We start from the raw sequence: 17,045 nt of genomic DNA, 5'->3' as shown, positions 1-17,045 counted from the left end.
TCCCAGGCCTCTAAAACTGATTTGTGCAAGGGATGCATAGGAGTTTGAGCTGAAAGCTAGAAAACAAATAGAATATTGTAAGCAGGGATTAATGGGACATTCTAGGGGAAGTTCAGAAGGTCAGAATGTCAATACAAATACAAACAATAAAGTATTTAATTATCAGAGGAGGTTCATGATGTATCAGAGGAGAGTATTGGGTCTACAAGGAACTGGGCTCAAAGCAATCTTTTATATACAAATATAAAACCTGTATATGGCCTGCCTGTATCCTGAAAAATTAAGTGAAGCTGTATTCAAAAATAATAGACTAGGGCTGAAGAGATGGCTTAGCGGTTACGGCGTTTGCCTGCAAAGCCAAAGAATTCTGGTTCAATTCTCCAGGACCCACATAAGCCAGATGCACAAAGGAGGGGCATACATCTGGAGCTTCTTTGCAGTGACTGGAGGCCCTGACACACCCATTCTCTCCCTCTCTCTCCCTCTCTTTCTCTCTCTCTCTCTCTCTCTCTCTCCCCCCATTTTCCTCTCCTCAAATAAATAAATAAAATATAGTTTGAAAAAGCAATTGATTTTGTTTGGCAGAGAAAAATTCAAACTGCATACATTCAGGCCATGGTACAGTTACTACTCACTGTACTTAGTGGGATTTATAGTGCAATTCAAAATGAAAGGCAGAGCATAAGTGTACAAAAATATATGGTTTGGTGAGAAAAAGAGTCTGAATTCCATTAAAAGTTGACATGGGAGCTTCTGGTTAAGATGGCAGCAAAGGTACCACGCCAAAGTAGCCTGAGGGGAAAAAAAGACCAAAAAATCTCAGCAAAATACACACTTTTAATAAAAAGTGAGGTGTATAGGAAATTGAAGCAGCAGCAGAGAAGTAGAAGAGATCCAGAGCATCCAGAGCCCGCACAGACTGGCAAAAGCTGCCCCGGCAGCTCCGCCAACCACGGTGACGACCGAGGCTCACCAGAAAGCCGCCAGGTTTGGCTCCAGCCTCAGAAAAAGCCAGTTGGGGGAGCTTCCCCTCACACCAGCACTCTCTGCAACTCAGGAAACAGGAAGGGAGAGTGGCAGTAAGCCACGGAGGAGCAGACCACGAGGTAGAAGAACACGGGGAACAGTGAGAGAACCAGAGCAGCTGAGGCTCCCTCCCCTCCCCCACTGCCTGAGCCCAGCTCCAGTGAACAGAGCAGCAGTCCCAGGACCCAGCCATGCCAATTTGGGCCGACAGCAGGACCAAGCAGGAGCAGAGTCCGGTAGCAACATCAGCACCTCCGGCACTGGTAACAGCAGCAGCAGACCCAGAAGTGGCAGCAGCGGCAGACTCAGCAGCAGCAGTGGCAGTGGACCCAACAGAAGCAGCTTCGGCAGAAGCAGTGGCACCAGAAGTGGCAGCTACAGCAGCAGCAGTGGGATAAGCAGCAGCAGCTTCAGCTGCTGACAAACCCAGCAGAGGCAACTTTAGCAGCAGCAGTTCCAGCAGTAGGGGTGCTCATCTGCAGAGCCACAGTTACCAGGCTCGGTTTGCCCCATGGGAAAAGCCAGTGCCCAGCTGCAGAAATCAGAACAGCAGCCCGATAACCAGGCAGAAACTTGACTGAGACCAAAATCATCCAAGGTAACTGGGATTGCACCAGGGAAGGGTCTCACTTGGTCGCAAGCTGACGTGGATCCCTCAACAGACCAGAAATCTTAACCTCTATGTTGACAGAGGATCTGGTTGTTATAATAACTACTCTTGCATATATACTTGGGGCTGTTTTTGATGCAATGGGTACAGTGTTTAATTAACTTTTAGAATCTACCTATATTTTATTCTACTCAAACTACTTAAATACTCCCATAGTAGGCAAACCCAACCTCTAGGAGGACATTTGTAGATACTCTGAGAGTCTTAAGAGCCACACCTAACACCTTAAGCTCCTACCCTGAAGATATATAACATCAAATCAATTGATACAGCTAAGAATACCCAGCTAGCCAGAAAATCCAAGCATTAACTTAATCCAAGATGCAAAAATATATACATTATAACACAAGGAACACAAAAAGCAACACGATATAAATCCACTAAAAGTACTAATGCATCAGAAATGACCTCCAGTGAGAATGAGTTAGAGAAAATCCCTAAGAAAGATTTCAAAAGAATGATTGTAAATATGTTCAAAGAAGTCAGAGAATAAATCGAAGGAGTCAGAGAGGAACTTAAAGAGGAAATCAATAGAATCAAAGAAGACACAGGACACCAATTTCATGAAATAAAGAAGGCAATACAAGACATAAATAAGGAAATAGAAATAATAAAGAAAAACCACTCAGAATTACTAGCAAGGAAGAACACAGTTAATGAAATAAAATTCTATGGAAAATCTCACCAGTAGAATGGATAAAGGAGTGGACAGAATATGGAAGCTAGACGACCAGGTGGCAGATCTAATACAGTCCAACAAAGAGAAGGACAAACTTGTAGAAAAGTATGAGTGGGAATTTCAAGATATTTGGGACACTATTAAAAGATCAAATATAAGAATTCAGGACACAGTAGAAAGAGAAGAATTCCACTCCAAAGGCATAATAGGCTTCTTCAAAAAAATCATAGAAGAAAATTTTCCCCAAATTGGGAAAGAGGTGCCAATGCAGATACAATAAGCCTTTAGAACCCCAGCCAGACAAAACCTGGAAAGAACCTCTCTTCGCTATATTATAATCAAACTTCCAAACACACACGTCAAAGAAAAAATATTAAAGGAGTTAGAGAGAAAAATCAAGTTTCCTACAAAAGCAAGCCCACCAGGATTATAGCAGATTATTCAACACAAACTTTTAAAGCCAGGAGGGCTTGGAGTGATATATTCCAAGTTCTGAAAGATAACAACTGTAAACCAAGGTTACTTTATCCTGAAAAGCTATCCATTCAAAAAGATGGAAAAATAAGGACATTCCATGACAAAAGCAGGTTAAAGGAGTATTTGAAGACAAAACCAGCTCTACAGAAAATACTTGATAGAATCCTCCATGCTGAAGAAAAGGAAAAGCACACATATAAGGAACCTAGAAAAAAACAAGCAAAACTCAAATACTAGTTAACACAAGAGAGCACAGGTAGAACCAGAACCACAAAAAAATTAAAATAAAATTAAAAAAAAAAAACACACCTTCAATAATATCTCTTATCAATGGCCTCAATGCCCCAACGAAAAGACATAGGTTTGCAGACTGGGTTAAAAAGCAGGATCCTACAATTTGTTGTCTCCAAGAAACTCACCTTTCTACAAAGGACAGACATTATCTTAAGGTGAAAGGATGGAAGACAGTGTTTCAAGCAAATGGGCCTAGAAAACAAGCAGGGGTTGCTCTCCTAATATCTGACAAGGTAGACTTCAGTCCAATGTTAGTCAAAAAAGATAAGGAAGGTCACTTCAACAGGAGGACATTACATTCTTAAACATATATGCACCTAACATAGGGGCTACCAAATTCATCAAAAAAAAAAAAAAAAACACTATTACAACTAAGGTCACAGATAACACCAAACACAGGGGTGGTGGGTGACTTTATCACCCCACTTTCATCAATTGACAGGTCATCCCAGGAAAAAATAAACAGAGAGGCATCTGGACTAAATCAGGTCATAGAAGGAATGGACCTAACAAATATATACAGGACATTTCATTCAATGGCTGCAGAATATACATTCTTTTCAACAGCAGATGGAACATTCTCTAAAATAGAACATATATTAGGACACAAAGCAAATCTTAACAAATTCAGGAAAATTGAAAGAATTCCTTGCATTCTATCTGACCACAATGGAATTAAACTACAAATCAGTAGCAAGAAAGGCTATAGAGCATACACAAAATCATGGAAACTAAACAATACACTACTAAATGATGATTGGGTCAATGAAGAAATCAAGAAGGAAATCAAAAAATGTATAGTCAAATTTATCATGAAGGCAGTTCTAAGAGGTAAATTTATAGCCTTAAGTGCCTATATTAAAAAATTAGAAAAGTCGCAAGTAAACGACCTAATGCTTCACCTTAAAGCCTTGGAAAAAGAAGAACAAGGCAAACAAAAATCAGTAGGCGGGAAGAAATAATAAAGATTAGCGCACAAATTAATGAAATAGAAACAAAAAAAATCAATCCAAAAAATTAATGAAACAAAGAATTGGATCTTTGAAAGGATAAACAAGATTGATAAACCCTTAGCAAATCTGACCAAAAGAGAGAGAAGAGACAAAAATTAATAAAATCAGAGATGAACAAGCTAACATCACAAAAGATTCCAGAGAAATTCAAAAATTCATAGGGACATAGTATAAAAGCATATACTCCACAAAGTATGAAAATCTGAAAGATATGGATTATTTCTTTGACCTATATGACATCCCTAAATTAAATCAAAATGAGATTAATCACTTAAATAGACCTGTAACAAACATGGATATCCAAACAGTTATCAATAATCTCCCAACTAAAAAAAGCCCAGGCCCAGATGGATTCACTGCTGAATTTTACCAGACCTTTAAGGAAGAGCTAACACCATTGCTTCTTAAGCTTTTCCAGGAAATAGAAAATGAAGGATTTCTACCAAACTCCTTCTATGAGGCCAGCATCACATTGGCACCAAAATCAGGCAAAGATAGAACAAAAAAAGAAAATTACAGACCAAACTCCTTCATGAACATAGATACAAAAATTCTCAACAAAATATTGGCAAACAGAATACAAGAGTATATCAAAAAGATCATTCACCCTGACCAAGTAGGCTTTATCCAAGCGATGCAGGGATGGTTCAACATATGCAAATTAATAAATGTAATACATTACATAAACGGGTTGAAGAACAAAAATAACATGATCATCTCACTGGACACAGAGAAAGCATTTGACAAAATCCAACATCCCTTCATGATAAAAGTCCTACAGAGACTGGGAAGAGAAGGAACATATCTCAATATAACAAAGGCTATTTATGACAAGCCTACAGCCAACATATTATTAAATGGGGAAAAACTGTATGCTTTTCCACTAAAATCAGGAACAAGACAAGGGTGTCCACTGGCCCCACTTTTATTTAATGTAGTTTTGGAAGTCTTAGCCATACCAATAAGGCAAGAGACATACATAAAAGGGATACAAATTGGAAAGGAAGAGATCAAGCTACCATTACATGCAGATGACATGATTTATACATAAAGGACCCTAAAGACTCTACGAGTAAACTGTTAGAGCTGCTCAAAACCTACAGACATGTAGCAGGATACAAAATAAATACAGAGAAATCAGTAGCCTTCATATATGCTAACAACAAGCACACAGAGGATGAAATCAGAGAATCACTCCCATTCACAATTGCATCCAAAAAAATAAAGTACCTTGGAATAAACCTAACCAAGGAAGTAAAGAATCTATACAATGAGAACTTTAAAACACTCATGCGACAAGTCCACACTGAGTCACTAGCGCCAGCGCAGGTGCCATCCCCTACCTGTACATCGCCACCCATCCCTCACTCCCCTGAGGTGGGAGAGCACAGACTGTTTACAGACCCCAGTGTACCCAGCCAGAGTCTGGGAACCTTCAAGGCTTGCTACCTCAGTCCCCTTTCAAGCTCAAAGGCAGGCAGCTTAGGTGCATTACAGGGTGAGAATTCAGGCAACTTGGTGCCTTGTCAGGCTATAGATAGGCGGCTTTGGCAAGAGTGAGCAAAAACCCAAGCTGCTTGCAACTGCCCCAGGCTGCCTTGGATTCGCATTAAGCTAGATCCCAGGCTGCTCCACCCACCTACCTGCCCAAACACTGACATGGGTAGACCACAGCGCAAAAGAAATAACACGAAAAATAAAATGGAAGAAAATCCAGACAGATCACCCAGTCCAACAAGGATCACAACTAACCAAAACATAGAAGAGTGTTTAGGATCAGAACATCAAGTGGAAGCAATGAACAATGCAACCCTGACCAAACTACTGCTAGAACTGACAGGAAAGCTACAAAGGATAGATAATCGTAGGGATGCTACCATCACTAAGCTAGAGCAATATGATAAGACACTGGAAGGAATTCAAAGAGAACTAAGAGAGTTGAGGGAGAGTGAAAAAAAAGAGGACCTTAAAAATCAGCTAGCCACACCAAATGAAAACATAAAGAAATGCAAGGATGATTTCCAAGAATCAGCAAGAAAATCAGAAAATGAGACAAAAAGGGAGCTGGACAAAGCGATGGAAGTGATACATAGGAAAGTAGTAGAAAATGCAAACTTAATTCAACAAGCCCAAAACTCACTAGAGGCTCTCAAGAATAGAGTCAGTGAAGTGGAAGATAGAAATTCTGATCTGGAAGACAGGATGGAAGAAACAGTTCAAGAGTCTAAACATTTCAGTAAGTTCAAAAGTTCCTGTGAACAGAACATGAGAGAATTGTGGGATACACTTAAACGCCCTAATATCAGAATCATTGGAATACCAGAAGGAGAAGAATTTCAGACCAAAGGCATGGAGAACCTATTTAACACAATAATTGAAGAAAACTTCCCCCGTCTCTTAAAAGAAAGGCCCATCAAGATTCAAGAAGCAAACAGAAATCCTAACCTACTAGACCAAAGGAGAAACTCCCCAAGGCATATTATCATTAAGACTCTAAACATTGACACCAAGGAAAAAATCCTAAAAGCAGCTAGGGAAAAACAGCACACCACTTTCAAAGGAAACCCCATCAGAATTACTTCAGAATTCTCAATGGAAACCCTGAAATCTAGAAGGGCCTGGAATGATACTCTCCAAACTCTAAGAAACTATGGCTTCCATCCCAAAATACTCTACCCGGCAAAAGTCTCCCTTATAATAGATGGTGAAAGGAAAACTTTCCATGACAAAACTCAGCTTTACAATTATATGAACATAAAACCAAACCTACAGAAAGTACTCCATGAAATTCTCCACAGAGAATAAACAAATAACCAAACACAAATGCCTACAAGAAGCAGATCACAGCAACCAAACCCAGAGTAGATAGAAAAAAAAAATTAAATTCCATGGAAATGCCAACAAACCTCTACCACCACAACATGACAGGGATCAAATAAAATCTCACAGTCATCACCTTAAACATTAGTGGCCTTAATTCGCCCATCAAGAGACAAAGGCTAACAGGGTGGATCAAAAAATTAGACCCCTCAATCTGCTGCCTTCAAGAAACCCACCTTACCACTAAAGACAGAAATCTCCTCAGGGTGAAAAGGTGGAGAACAATATTCTAAGCAAATGGGAATAAGAAACAAGCAGGTGTAGCTATATTAATATCAGATAAAGTTGACTTCAAACCAAAAATAATCAAAAAAGACAAAGAAGGCTACTTCCTACTTATAAAGGGAACAATCCATCAAGAGGATATTACAATCATAAATCTGTATGCACCAAACACAGGGTCACTACAGTTCATAAAACAAAACCTACTTGACAATAAAACAGAAATAACCACCAACACCATCATAGCTGGGGACTTTAACACACCATTATCAGTAATAGACAGATCATCCAAACAGAAGCTCAACAGGGAAGTAAGAGAGCTCAACAAAACCATAGAGCACTTAGACCTAACAGACATCTACAGAACTTTCCATCCCAAATCCACAGACTACACATTCTTCTCAGCAGCCCATGGAACATTCTCTAAAATAGACCATATACTGGGTCACAAAGATAGCCTCCACATATTTAGGAAAATCGACATAATTCCCTGCATGATATCAGATCATAATGCTATATTCCTAGAAATCAACAACAAAAAAACCAACAAGAACCCCAACGGCAATTGGAAACTGAATACCACACTCTCAAACAATAAATGGATAGTGGATGAAATAAAAAATGAAATTGCAAAATTCCTGGAATTGAATGACAATGAGAACACATCATAACCAAAACTTATGGGACACAATGAAAGCAGTCCTCAGGGGAAAATTCATAGCACTCAATGCCTTCATAAAAAAGACAGAAAGATCCCAAATCAATAGCCTAACCATCCACCTAAAGGCATTGGAAAAACAAGAAAAATCCAACCCAAAGAGCTCCAGAAGGAAGGAAATAATTAAAATCAGAGCAGAAATTAATGAATTGGAAACCAAGGAAACAATTAAGGCAATTGACAAAACAAAGAGCTGGTTCTTTGAAAAAATAAACAAGATTGACAAACCTCTGGCCAATTTGATCAAGCAAAAAAAGGAGAGACTCCAAATTAACAAAATTCAAAATGAAAAAGGAGAGATTACAACAGACATCAGTGAAATTGGCAGAATCATCAGGACTTATTTCAAAAACCTCTACTCCACAAAACTGGAAAATGTGGAGGAGATGGATAAATTCCTGGATGCATATCATCTACCAAAGCTAAACTCAGAGCAGATCAACCACCTCAATGAACCCATCACGCTCATGGAGATTGAAAAAGTAATAAAAAACCTCCCAAAAAAGAAGAGTCCAGGACCAGATGGATTCCCAGCCGAATTTTATCAAACCTTCATGGAAGAACTCAAACCAACCTTCCTAAAACTGTGCCACACAATTGAAGAACAGGGAAAGCTACCCAACTCCTTCTATGAAGCTAGTATCACCCTAATCCCAAAACCAGGCAGAGATGCCACAAGAAAAGAAAACTATCGGCCTATTTCCCTAATGAACATAGACACAAAGATCCTCAACAAAATACTCACAAACCGAATCCAACAACACATCAAAAGCATTATCCACCTTGACCAAGTGGGATTTATCCCAGGAACACGAGGGTGGTTCAACATATGAAAATCTGTCAATGTAATACACCACATAAACAAGCTTAAACATAAAAATCACATGATCATTTCGATAGATGCAGAAAAGGCCTTTGACAAGATACAACATCACTTCATGATCAAAACATTGGAGAGAATCGGCATGGCCGGTTCACATCTTAATATAATAAAGGCAATATACAAAGCTCCAAAGGCCCAAATAATACTTAATGGAGAGAGACTGGAGGAATTCCCATTGAGATCAGGAACAAGACAGGGATGTCCTCTCTCACCTCTGGTTTTCAATATAGTTCTGGAAGTCCTAGCCCAAGCAATAAGGCAGGAGAAGGAAATAAAAGTGTTACAATTTGGAAAGGAAGAAGTTAAGTTAGCTCTATTCGCTGATGACATGATTGTATATGAAAGAGACCTGAGAGACTCCATCCCAAAACTCCTGAAGGTGATTAACTCCTATAGCAAAGTAGCAGGATACAAAATCAAGGCACAAAAATTAGAAGCATTTCTGTATGCCAATGACAAAGACACAGAAAAAGAAATGAAGGACATAGTCCCATTTTCAATAGCAACAAAAAAAATAAAATACCGTGGAATAACATTAACCAAGGAAGTAAAAGATCTATACAACGAAAATATAAAAACTCTCAAAAAAGAAATTGAGGGGGACTTGAAAAGATGGAAAGACCTCCCATGCTCCTGGATAGGCAGAATTAACATTGTGAAGCTGACAATCCTACCAAACGCAATATATAGAATTAACGCAATTCCAATTAAAACCCCTACAGTGTTCTTCACAGAGATAGAAAAAATGTTCTCAAATTTCATATGGAAAGGTACAAGGCCTCGTATATCCAAACATATCCTCAGCAAAAGAAATACCTCTGGTGGCATCACCATACCTGATATAAAGCTATACTACAAAGCCATAGTAATAAAAATCATCAAAGGGTGGAAAACAGTAATCCAGACCCAAACGGCAATGGTACCATAAAATTCTACTTCCTAAAAGACAGACCAAATGGCTGAACCTTCACTAGACCCTTAAACACTCTTGGGACTTCCCACTAAGATGGTACAGTGCATGCCTCACAGATGAAACCTAGGAACAGAAGAAGCAAGATAATACCCAATACACTCCTATAAGAACAAGATCTACAAATAAAAACTTATTAAGCTGAGTCCCTTACAGAGAAGCAGGAGGGGGCTACTTCATATCAGTGTTGATCAGCTCAGACTAACCACTGGGAAGTGCTTCTCCTCACCAGCAACAGCCCTACCCAATTGAGAACCAGCTTCTTTCCACCCTCTCATCACAAGCATAGAAACCTGAAGTAGAGGATAGAGCACCAGCTGACTTCTTTGAGAATCCACCAGGCAATAGTCCACAACCTCCCTTGCCCTTCTCTTTGGCTGGATTCTCCCCGTGGCTTTTCTGGGGGTGATATCTCACATTCCTGACATTTCCAACATCCTGATGTCTCTATAGTAACTTGAGTTTCAATCTCACAGGTTCACTCACAGCTCCCTAAGGAAGCGCAACTCTACTACACATTGCTGGCTTCAGTGGCTTTCCAGTACCTTGGTGAAATCCTTCATAACTCTATGAATCATTCTGCAGGCCTGTAAAACCAGCACTACATGGAAAATAACACTAAGTCCAGCTGCCAGCTCAGGATTTAGTCTTGTTTTTTTTACTCCACAGTTGAAATGGCCTCTTAAGCACCTGTGTGGCTGAGTTTGGACAAACACTTTCCTCAGTAGCTCTGGTCCAGCAGGATGCCCTGGAGATTTTCTTTATTTAGGTACTCTCTTTTCAAGTACATCTGTATGTTTTATTTGTATTTATTGAGATGATCATATGATTTTTCTCTCATTTAACCTGTTAACATGATGATTATATTAAGTTTTGAACATTAAATAAGTCATGAATTTTTTGGATATATCCAAATTGATGATAATCATTATGTATCCTCCTTTTTTTGAATTAATCTTATACCTAGTATTTTTCTCCTTAAAAGAAAAATGCTACCTTAGGGTAAAAGGATAGAAAATGCTACTTCAAGTAAATGTGGTTAGACATGCTGATCAAATATCTGACAAGTCCAGAGGGTATGCATGTGGAGTGAGTAAGCCAAACTTCTAGGTTCCTTCCCCACCTTCCAGTTCTCTGATCCTGGTACCCCTAATGCTGGCTTGGGGTGTCCTGGACCCTGTATGAGTGCTATGGAAATAGGCCCCTTGCTCTACCTTTCTAATTAAATTGCCTTTGAGTCCCCAACTCCCCTGCTCCAGAGGGTGTACTCTCAGAGTGAGTAGGCCAGAGCTATCAGTGTGTTCCCCACTTCCCGGTTCCCTGGTCCCAATACCTGCTGGTGGCTTAGGGTGGCCTGCAGGTCTTTTGCTCCAGCTTCCTGATTGACTGCTCCCTGGGTCCCCCAAATCACTGTTCCCCTGAGTCAGAGGGTGCAGGGACCACTGTAGAAGCTGGCCCTTTGCCTCTGCTCCCCCCATCTTCCTGGCTTCTGGTTTCCCAATCGCTGATTCTCCTGGACTGAAGACTGTATGCAAGCATAGTGAGTAAGCCAGAGGTCCAAGTTCCCCACCCCCACCCCACCCCCATTCCTCAGGTACATTTAATGTACTTGCATTCCTCACAATCTGTGCATCTGCAGTTATAACACCATCCTACTCCAATCTGGTTCACATTTAAAACAGAACACTCACTGAAGATCCTACAAGGATAAATACTTACTTCCTCTTCAATAAAATAAAACTTTTGCCAAAAGATGAATAGACCACAGTTAAAAAAAAATGAGCTCGATGTAGTGGTGCACACCTTTAATCCCAGCACTTGGGAAGCAGATGTAGGAGGATTGCCATGAGTTACAGGTCACTCTGAGACTACATAGTTAATTCCAGGTTAGCCTGGACCACAGTGAGACCCTACCTTGAAAAACCAAAACAAACAAACAACAAAAAAATGTCAGAAAACTGGGAGATCTCCAACGATGATGCCTAGTTCCACAATGGAAATCTACAATGACAATAAAATCATAGAGAAAATAACAGAAATTGAATCCTTAAATGAAAACACAGCGAGCTATGTGACCCTAATCAAGAGAAATGGTGAACCAGAAGCAAAGGATCAAAGAAACAACAATGGGGCACTTCGGGTCAGGAGAGCATCCACCTAACTGAGCTGCACCTCCTGGGGAAGAAAAGGCAAGATATTAAGGGTTTACTGGGTCTTTTAGGAGACAGTAGTCACTAATAGACCACTAGTTGGAGGTCGCAGAGGGGAAAAAAGGGAACCAGCTGATTCCCATGCTCTCAGGTAGCCCACCAGGCCCCCACTCCCCCCCACAAGCTGCCATCCTACCCATAGTCCCAGCCTCAGGTTACTCCCACACTAGCTGCAGGTGAGGGGTCACAGGCCAGCAGAGTTCCACTGGGCCACTGTGCATGGGCAATCACCCAGCTATCTCCACCCAACTGAGTGACCTCAGACACACTCCCCTGCCTGCCTGCAACCTCTCAAAGCCAAGGGACCCAGGTTCAATTCTCCAGGACCCACATAAGCCAGATACACAGGTGGCACATGCATCTGGAGTTCATTTATGGTGGGTGGAGGCCCTAGCACACCCATTCTTACTCTCCCTCTCCTTCTCTCTCTCTCCCTCAAATAAAAGAATCAAAGTAAAAAATTAAAAAGTATATTGCTAGATTACTACCCTTGTTCTAAAAAAATAAGAATATCAACATTACAAATTTTATTTTCTTTTGAGAAAGAATAGAAACAGAGGCATAAGGAATATCAATAAGAGGGCAAGGAGCATTGGTTGACAAACATACAAAATACCTAGCAAAAATGATACAGTAGCAAGAATGGTACATGTGGTAGTTTGATTCAGGTGTCCCCATAAACTTACTTTCTCTGAATGGTAGGTCCCCAGCTGATGGAGATTTGGGAATTAACACCTCTTGGAGACAGTGTATTGTTGTATATGGGGTATGGGTATTATAGCCAGTTTCCCCTGCCACTATTTGGCACATTCTCCTATTACTGTTGTCCACCTGATGTTGGTGAGGGAGTGATGTCCACCCTTTGCCCATGTCATCATTTTCCCTGCCATCATGGAGCTTCCCCTTGAGTCTGTAAGCCAAAATAAACCTTTTTTTCACACAAGTTGCTCTTGATTAGGTGGTTTCTGCCAGCAATGCAAGCCTGACTGCAACAGTAATGTTGATACCAAAAGTGGGGTTGTTGCTAGACACCTGACTGTGTGACTTTGGCCCTTTGGAACTAATTTCCAAGAGGAATGTGAAAGGATTTGAAACTTTGGCCTAAGAGATGCCTTGCAATGCTCTGAGTACAACTTGATGGACTATTCTGGTCAGAGTTGAAAAGCCTGAATGCAGTAAGAACTAAGGGCTTATGAAGGTGAAAAAGAGCTTTGCTTGGACTGGGCTAGAAGTAGTTTGTGTGAGAGGCTTGCTGTTATGCCCATGTCCTGAAAATTTGTGCAGAGTTGCATTGCATAGAAATGGACTGTTGTGAGCAGAGGGATATAGTGCAGAAATGAAATCTTTGGGCTAAAACTTCTGCTTGTTCAGCTGCAATTATATAAGATTACAACCTTTGAGATTGGGCCAGCTGACCTGCACTGGAGTAACAAGAAGAATGTAGACTCTTTTGAAATGCCCTGAGTGCTTCAAAGTCTGCTTTATTCCCTCCTGGATTAACAAATTGGCAGCCTACCTGGTATTATGGAGCATAAGAAAGGCAAGAAAGAGAGGGTCACTGAATTTACAATATGGTCCTATGTTTTGGAAACAGCCATGGGCACTGTAAAGCAGATTTGCTGGAAACCTGATGAAGCCATGAGGATGGACTGTGGGTTGTAGTGGAGATGCATTGGAGATGCCGGAACCACAAAATGGCTGCTGGTGAGAACTGCCAGCCCTGGATGAAGTTCTCCAGAACTGTGAGTGGCCTAGCTGGAGAGGTGGAATTGGAGCTCCAGAGACTTGTTGCTGGTTAGAATTACTGGACTTGGAAATCTGACACTGACTAGAGTTGTTGGACTTGGAGCTACAGAGTTTGATGTTTGCCCTATTTAACTCTTGTATTGTTTGAATATTTCTTTGCTATGCCCAATGCCATCTTTCGTAGTATGAGTATTTATTCTATGTCATTATAGGTTTGGGGGGATATTTTGGTATTATGGTTCAATTAAAAGACCTTGGATTACAGAGATGTTTGAACATCATTAGGATTGATAAAAACTATGGGGACTTTTAAAGTTGGACTGAATGCATTGCATTTTACATTATGGATGGTTATCAGTTTATGGGGGCCAGGAGCAGAATGTGGTGATTTGATTCAGGTGTCCCCATAAACTTAGGTGTTCTGAATGCTAGATTCCCAGCTGATAGAGATTTGGGAATTAATGCCTCCTGGAGGGAGTATATTGTTGGGGGAGAGCTTATGGGTGTTATAGCCAGTTTTCCCTTGCTAGTGTTTGGCACACTTTCCTATTGCTGTTGTCTACCTGATGTTGGTGAGGGGGTGATGTCCATTTTCATGTCATCATTTTCCCTGCCATTGTGGAGCTTCCCCTCAAGTCTGTAAGCCAAAATAAACCTTTTTTTCCCCCACAAGCTGCTCTTGGTCAGGTGATTTCTGCCAGCAATGTCAACCTGATGCAACAGTACATGAATCTTATCTATACTCATAAAATATGGGGGATACCATGTAACCTTTTTATTTTTTAATATGTACTTATTTGTTTGGGGGGGGTCAGAGGGAGAAAGGGAAAAAATAGGCATGCCAGGGTGTCTTGCCACTGTAAACAAATTCCAGATGCATGTGCCACTTTGTGTATCTGGCTTTATGTTGGTAGTGGCGAATCAAATCCAGGCCAGCAGGCTTTGCAATCAAGCACTTTTGAACTGTTGAAGGCAACAGAGAGGCACTTGTGGCCATCTTGTATGTTTCTAAAATGATAAGTCCCAACTTCTCTTATTGAAAGTGTCAACCCGTCCTATGAACCAACATTAGGATCAAAACCAGATGGTCAGCCTACTCAAAGTCTGTTTTTCCTAATGGGGAAAAAAAATGCACCCTAGGCAGCTTTAAAGCTGTAACATAATTAATTATCTTGAAAAACAAAAAGCTCTTTAAAGCATATACTTCACACACACACACAAAAAAAATCATAGTTGACTCGAGTGGGATGGAGAAGAAGAATAGGAAAACAGAAATAAATTGAGATTTGTGAAACAAAAGAAATTTGAACTTTGCACATGGCTTTACCATCAATGACTGTTCTGCTATTCTAGGGGAGTGGTAAAATGAAGCTCAGCTTGAAAAAAAATCAGGATTAACTAATTAAAGTGCTGATTCCAATACAGGTCAGGATAGGATTCAAAAAGACTAGAAGCTTTGTTTTCCTCACCCTGTGTCTGGGAACCACAAGATCAGAAGTTGGCAACTCTCGACTAAACATCATCACAGCTGGGATGAGGACATGCTTCACAGAAGGGCCACCCCAAAAGTCAGGAATGAAAAAATGCTAGAGGAATAAACACAGGGAATTCCCTCAGGAAAACATATCTGACCACTGGGTGGATATCATCTTTATGTCATACTTGGTATGCACTGGAATTTTCTTCCTTTGAAATAACAATTATTTCTCCCTCAGAAAGCTGTTTAGTATAAACTCATGTTTGACAGAGACTTCAAGTGTAAGTATATATTGTTCCTGGGACTTTCTTGGAAAGGAAAATAAGTCTAACTAGAGTTAGGAAAAAAAAAAAAAACATTTTCTAGTAAGACCCACTGGATAGGGAGAAAGAGAGAAATGGTGAATAATTTATCTTTAAAAAGCAGGTTGGTTTTCAGCAACATCAGTTACTGTTTATTAAGATTACTTTTGGGACCTGGGAAGTCTCTTGGTAGCAGCACAACCGCTAATCTACCTTCATCCTGCATCCCTTTTCTGTGTCTCAGTCTATTTAAATCCCTTCTTCCCAATGCTTCAGCAGCCAAGGTTCTATCATCTTCCCCACCCAAAGAGATATGGCTTTTTAACCACAGAAAAGCTATTTAAATCTGAGTTATCCACCATATTTGGCCCTAATACTTTCACAAGTTATTTCCCTTCTTCACAAGACCCATTATAACCTTCAGGTAGCATTTTTAAAATCACAGAGAGGTGAGAACCTAACCCAGGAGCAGAAAATCAGAAGGCCTTGAGGGGAAAAAATCCTGACCAAACAAGAATTTAAATCAAAAGCAGAAAGAGAGCCCTGACTTTAGGGGAACAAATCACTGGAATGTGGCTTCAAAACACCAGGTTCAACTTTTGGAATTCTCTGGACCACATCGAACAAAGAACTGTCTTGGTCCACACATTAAATAGAGATATTAGTGGAAACTCTGAAGAATCTAAGCTGATTATTGGATAGAGATTCCTGGGAAAGTAGGGGAGAGTTCTTTTAAGCCAGGGAAAGACGTGTAAAGACCAGTGTTCACACCCTTTTGGCAGTCAAGCTATTTATTACTGGATGCAAATTCTGCTTCCACCACTTACCATGTCACTGTCCTTTGGCAAATTCTCCTCTATTAAGTCCTAGCTTCTCAGCTATAAAGATGAAGGTAATGTTAAGCTCTTACACAGGTTGTTATGTGAAAAGTATTAATACCTAATAACCTCTAAACTGTATCTAGCCAGTACTGTTCATGGTTATTCTTAATCTTTACAGTAATCCTGAGTGACATGCAATTACTAGCCATATTTCACAGATGAGGAATCTTAAATTATTTGCCTGTATACCACTTTTGAGGAAAGGGGAGTAAGAATTACTTCCAAATGCTCTTATCATGTAGTTTATTGCTACTCTGACACAACCACTATATTGCTGCAACTATTTACTATTCATTAATATACTACCAGGACTTTGCACACACATAGGTTAATAAGCATTTAATAAAAAAAAATCTCTTGAATTGAATTCAATCCCTCAGCATTTCTTACCACTCAAGACAGGCAAAAAGATCTATTCAGCCAAATAAGCTATGTTAGTATTTACAATACCAAAAGGCATGATATTTTATTAAGTTTGTAGGCAAAGTATACTCTATCTTTCATGAATACCACAAGAAAGCTACAGACCAGGGCTGGAGAGATTGCTCAGTGGTTAAAGTGTTTGCCTACAAAGCCAAAGGATTCAGGTTCAATTCC

This window comes from Jaculus jaculus, chromosome 4 (genome assembly GCF_020740685.1).
Source record: "Jaculus jaculus isolate mJacJac1 chromosome 4, mJacJac1.mat.Y.cur, whole genome shotgun sequence".
NCBI lineage: Eukaryota > Metazoa > Chordata > Mammalia > Rodentia > Dipodidae > Jaculus > Jaculus jaculus.
Note: the sequence above shows the minus strand (reverse complement) of the source record.